Source organism: Cibotium barometz, chromosome 14 (assembly GCF_041138505.1).
Source record: "Cibotium barometz isolate CiBa-2024 chromosome 14, ASM4113850v1, whole genome shotgun sequence".
NCBI classification, from domain to species: Eukaryota; Viridiplantae; Streptophyta; class Polypodiopsida; order Cyatheales; family Cibotiaceae; genus Cibotium; species Cibotium barometz.
In genome coordinates, this window is record NC_141059.1 from 44333702 (window position 1) to 44339746 (window position 6045).

The following is a 6045-nucleotide window of genomic DNA, read 5'->3' on the forward strand; positions in this document are numbered from 1 at the left end:
CGGACGTCATCGGATGGATCTCGCACATGAAAGTCCAACTGGCCGACCACTGCACTTGTAAACATGCACAAACAAAGTAATCGAGCTTGAGGGGAATCGAATCCCTAAGTAGCCATGGTAGGCCACTCTACGACCAAGAGGCTCCCCTACCCACCCCCCCATAGTAAAAGTTAAAACGATAAAAAAACAAAAAATTACCTTGCATCTCCCTTCTCAATCACAAACAAAAATGACAAAACAAAGGCGGCACATAGCTTTCATCCAAGTACTCGTTGTCTCCCCATGCCAACCCTATTGTCATCAACACCATTTGGATGAGGATAATCTTGTTCCTATGGTTCTACCTTGCCATGCATTTGCACAAAATTATGTAACACACAACAAGCACCAACCACTTTTGGGGCAAAATGCAATGCGACATTCAAGTCTCTCAATATGCACCACCAGTTCTTTAAAATTCCAAAGGAATTTTCAACTTTCACTCTAGATTTGGACAAATGCCTATCAAACTCTATTTTGGACTCAAGCATTTGTCATGCAACTTGCCTAAATGACTTCACAAGGAAACTAGAGGGCCTATATGCCGAGTCAGCAACAATATAAGGTTATATAGTTTGCCCATACAAGTTTAATGTGTTGGAGTGTCCAATACCTCACCCCTCTCCAAACTTTTGTAAAGTCATGCATACCACTCGGAGCACTACACACAACACTCCAAAACATCTTACGGGCATCTACAATCCCTTGAAGCATAATGCTCGGAAAACCATGTCAACTCACGTACTGAGCCGGAAAACCCTCTTGTGGCTTTCATTGCACCTGATGTGTGTCCCATCTAAGAAGGCACCACACATATTTGGCAAAGACGTGATTTCTTCAAACTCAGAAATAATTTTGACCAAGCGATCTCCCATAGGCACCGCTATTCCATGTCTTGCAAACATTGTCGGCAAGCACAAAATATGGATGATGATGCCCATATATTTATGAATAGTGGACTTCCCAATCCCAAATAAATGTGAAATTGATGTACTAGAATGACCATGCACTAATCTGCAAAGAACAGTGCTAATGCAAGGTCAGCAGGTATAGGATCACGTACTATGTTCTCACTATGTGTGGATGGAAAATCAAGCTCAATCATTTCACGCAAAACAGAATGAGTCATATGACAGTCGATATGCGTATAAAAACCTATGTTGATTTTCAAGTCGCGCTTCAGACCAAATACTAGAGTGAATGCGTCTCAAAAAGTCACCTAGCGTGAGAAACACCACCATTCTTGAGGACCGTACCTCCACCCCTCCTTTTCTAAGAATTCAATGATTACATTTTGCATCATAAAGGCACATAAAATAAGCATTAATTGCCTACTGGAATACAATTACGTTGCATTTCAATTGTAGTCTGACAAGGAGCAGAATTAAGCATCAACAATAAACCAAAAATCACAAGAGGATGCATGGATTGATGCTGCGTACCTTTGATCAATCTACTATGTTACCTTGGGGTGAGCAGTTCCAAATGTTTGCACACAAGTCGTAAAGATTTCTCAAATACCTAAGGCACATAACAAGGATACAAAAGTAACACATCAATACCATCATTAAATCCTTACCATTCTTTGTCTAATTATCTAAGAATCTTTGCAATTTCCACTTGCATGTTTAAATAGGTTATTTGCCTCTTTGTCTCCTCTTCCTGTCTTATCTGAAATAGTCTCTCTTCATGAATCATCCTTGTTGCTTCAATCTCGCCTAGTTTATCTGACACTACTTTCATCGCCGTCTCCATTAATCGTCCAAGAATGTTTATTGAGGATTTCTTCAATTCCTTCACACCATCATGGACGATGCCACCTTTTTTTCTTTTCACTCCAGCTTGATCTGTTGCTGCTTTAATGCCCCTGGATCCTCCTCCTCATCATTCAATATCTCTACGTCTACCCTAGTATCAACTACTACCTCTGCCATTCCGTCGGTGTCGAGAGAAATCATCAAGCCAGTGCATTTTGGAGTACTTCCCCACAATGTATCACATTTCCCATAAAAAGGCCATGATGATGGCTCAGCCCCTGTGGAATTTTGCTTTACCTTTTCTTTCTTAAGCTTTCTTCAAGGTGTCTATTCTATTTTTGACTTGGTCTTGGCTTGATGAGCCACTTGTATCTTTGTTTAGCCTGTCTGTGGGTGATAACTTTCCAATCCTTCGATCGAAAGTTTCCTTTGTTGATGTGTGTCCATACTTCATCATAATGATGTAATAAAGTGTATGTTGTGCTATCAGACCATACAATTCCTGTAACCTTATCCTTCTTAGATGGGGGTCCATCCTTTAGAGATTGAGTTGGGTTGGATGGAGCACTTGATGTCACTTTGGATTAAGTCGCACTGGATTGAGTCTCTGCATTTGGAGTGGATATCGGTGGTCGATATGGCAAGGCTATGGAACTAGTAATTGGGGCTATGGGTGAACACTATGTCGAGAAGAAATAGATGAATCCTGCATAGATGCAAACTCGATCAGATTTAAAGGCCTGCTTTCAGTAGGAAGTCCTCCCCATATGACATTGTCAACATAGACATGAAATTGTTCGGCCGTGGGTGGTCAAGAGAAGGGACGTACTCCTCACAGTCATTCTCATATGGAGAGCTAGTTTTGGTGTTAAACGCAGCCCATGTAGGTACCTCCTTGCCTTGTTGAGATGACATGCTTCTGCATATATTATCACATAACTTACGCTTACATGCTTATGTAATAAAGCCAAATTGTACGCTTGCATGCATGTTGTCAATCCATACAAAGTATATGCATTTGCATGGATTTTCCTCACCCGCTTATAGACATGCATGTGCATGGATTTTCCTCACCCGCTTATAGACATGCATGTGCATGTGCACAAGTCCATATGCACATGCACACGAGCATTTCTATATGCATATGGATTTATGCACATGCATGTGATTCTCCGTATGCATTATGCATGCGCATAAGTCCATATACATGTATCAAAAACCCGCATGCTTATGTAATAAACCCGCCCATATGCATGTGCATGTCAAGCTTATACATGTATTTACAAAACAAGAAGTAATCAAAACACGGGAAATAGTCTTCACACACGCATACTGCTGGATGATAAATTCATGAACCTCCTTTGCAAAATGCTGAATTTGCCAGTATGCTCTCCAAAACAAAGCTCTGTGAACAAAGGCAAACGCGGCTCCAAGAATGAAGAGAAACGCCCCTTGGATGGCCTTATATATGTGGCAACTTCTTATTGGAGGATGTGAATCAGTCATTCATGGGACACTTAAGCAATAGATAAAGTTTATTCGATTGGTGCGCAGGGTGGTGGTCGGCTCAAGGCCATTAAAATATAATTTTATCTGTTTTTAAATATATTTTAGAAATTATGGCCTGTCTCGGTCACCTTCGCTTCATGTACGAAGGCTAAGAGCAAGGGAAATAGGGAGAAAGGGGCACTTGAGAGGGGATCATCCTTTGAGCCATAGCAATAGAGATGGGGAGAGGGGGATGCCTCAAAGTCCTAGACTCCAATAAACGGGTAGGCTTCAATGCGATTCATAACGGGTAGGCTTCAATGTGATTCATAACGGGCTGTTTTAATCAGTGTGGGTGGTACCCAATTCAAAATTTAAATTTGGATATGCGCATAGATAAGGTAAAAGTTCTTACCAATTGGAGGGCCCCAGTCTTACACTCTACCTCCATTCTACCCAAGGCTTTAAATATGATCTGTGAGCTTAGAGTCTCTCACACTCTAATGAGTCCAAATTTTACTTTCAAGAAAATGTTGCCACATGGAAGTTTATTTATTTATACTATACTTTGTCTTTATATTAGGCTTCAATGTGATTCATAAAACGGACTGTTTTAATCAGTGTGGGTGGTACCCAATTCAAAATTTAAATTTGGATATGCGCATAGATAAGGTAAAAGTTCTTACCAATTGGAGGGCCCCAGTCTTACACTCTACCTCCATTCTACCCAAGGCTTTAAATATGATCTGTGAGCTTAGAGTCTCTCACACTCTAATGAGTCCAAATTTTACTTTCAAGAAAATGTTGCCACATGGAAGTTTATTTATTTATACTATACTTTGTCTTTATATACTATATAGATTATTTTCTCTTCATGACTATAAAACAATTGTGTTGTAAACTTCTTTTAATAAAACATATGTCATGCTCCTCTCAATCTCTTACTTGTTTGACAATTATGTTCTTTTTCTTTGATCATGGTAGTAACCATAAGTTTCTTTGACCTTTTTTTTGAGTCCAATAGTAAATATATATATTACTTCAAATCAGTCTTTACATCCAGCCAAGATGACCTACCTGAGTACAACACCATGGACAAATAATAAACATATATATTGCTTCAAATCAGTCTTTACATCTAGACCTAGTTAACCGAGATGACCTACCTAAGTACACCACCACCTATTTTCTTTGACCTTTTTATGAGTGTGGTGATAGAAACAAAGCTATCACTAAGGCCATGCTGTGAAGGTATTGATGGAGCTTGGTGTGGAGATGTAGATATAGCAATGGTGGGCTTCTATACATAGTGTGCCCATCCCCAAAAGGATCGCTTTTTTGGGATGCATCTCATCATCAAATGTAGGATGCAAATATATTTCCAAGGCCTTGCTTTGAGCTTCATAATAAAATATTGTATAGTGTGTTTTCTATAAATTGGAACATTTTTGTTTACAAAACTCTAAGGGAAAATTTTTATATGCTTGGCATGAAGCGTTCTCGAGAGACTCAAGGCTTTGCAAGTATATATGACTTTATGAAGTTATGTAATAATTTTGGTGCTTGGTATGCCTAGCATAAAGCCTTTCTTAAAAGGAAACATTTAGCAAGTAGATTCTAATTTTTTGTGTGTGCTATAGATTTTTTATTATTAATGTTTCAAGAAGTAAACTTATATGAACGTAACAAAAAAATGTTTCCTTAAGGTAGTGTCTCTTCTATATATTATCTTACGGAAGAGTTTCACAAAGCTATTATGTGGCAAGAATTTGGAGGTTCTGGAAGGGGAGGAGGTTTGGGTAGAATTTGAATTTGGAGTCTCAAAATACGTGTAAAGCACGGGTTGCCCACTAGTATTATCTTAAGGAAGAGTTTCACAAAACTACCACATGGTAAGAATTTGGAGGTTTGGGAAGGGGGAGGAGGAGGTTTGGGTAGAATTTGAATTTGGAGTCTCAAAAGACGTGTGAAAGCACGGGTTGCCCACTAGTTTGATATAATGTAGATATAATGCTTGGATTATCGTGTGGAATTATCCCCCACATTGTTCTAAATAAGCATGTTAATGTGCTATGATTTTTTTGTTAGTTAGCATGTATCATTAGCATTAGTTCTTTTGACTTGGCATAAATGTAAATTATGTTTTGAAAAGTTCTAGTAGTGAACATATGTGTAGGAATACCATAGAGAAAAACTGAGTACCTAAAATTAGCTATCTTGATATGCTAGGACCATTTATTAGCACCTATAAAATAGCGTTGTTGATGAACATGTTTTTGTGAACACATTAACATGCTTGTAACCAAATGTGTACAATGCATGTTACTACCCACCATGCTTCTTTTACGTTAGGCCATCTCTTCCTCATAGCCATTTGTGGATAAATAATCAAGTTATATTTTGTTATCTACCTATGTTTCATATTTATGTTTATGGTTGCCGTCAGGGATTTAATATTCACGTGATCACAAGATTTTTTGTGATAATAACACATGTGAACAAGTTATTCACATGTTCTCATGTTACCGTTCACAAAATAACAGGTCACTTGCCATTTGGGAACCCCTTAAAAGCTTGGCTACACATGGGAATAAGCTATTCACATGTTCTCATGTTACCATCTTCACATAATAGCAGGTCAGTGGCCACCTAAGAAGATTTTTAATGCACGACAAAGATAATTTTTTTAGGCCCTTGTGAAAGCTTTGTGAATATAACATGTGATCACACGATTTTTTGTGTTATTAACATATGTTATTAA

At 38.5% G+C, this 6045-nt stretch overlaps 1 pseudogene; it reads right to left on the reverse strand.

Annotated features, from left to right (window-relative positions):
- Positions 1-257: 257 nt before the first annotated feature.
- Positions 258-944, reverse strand: LOC147632064 (protein ANTAGONIST OF LIKE HETEROCHROMATIN PROTEIN 1-like; annotated as a pseudogene).
- Between the last annotated feature and the right edge of the window lie 5101 nt (positions 945-6045).